Raw genomic sequence first — 401 nt, forward strand, 5'->3', positions numbered from 1 at the left:
CTCGTCAGCTTGTATTTTTCCCTTCACTTTACAAAGGCTTTCGGAATGGTGCCTCTCGCTCCGAAGAAGAGACCGGTAACTGTGATTTTTTCAATGTTGTATTTCGCTGATAGGTACCGAATCGTGGGCTCGTAGATTTTCTTTTTCTCTTCGTTCACTTCAGATGGTTGAGTGACTGAGATTTCAAATCTGATCATAGGATCAATTATTTCGACTGTCTGTTTATTCCTATTTATAGCTATGATATCGATCCTACGATACATTAGTTCGTTTTAATGTCTCCCACTTTGTTATTTAGTGCGCGATGTCTTCAAAACCTTTGCATACTCTAATATGACCTGAAAGGTAAGGTAGGAAACAGGAACAGGAAATTTGGCATATTAGGATATGAGTACATGAAA

This window comes from Periplaneta americana, chromosome 10 (genome assembly GCF_040183065.1).
Source record: "Periplaneta americana isolate PAMFEO1 chromosome 10, P.americana_PAMFEO1_priV1, whole genome shotgun sequence".
Classification (NCBI taxonomy): Eukaryota; Metazoa; Arthropoda; class Insecta; order Blattodea; family Blattidae; genus Periplaneta; species Periplaneta americana.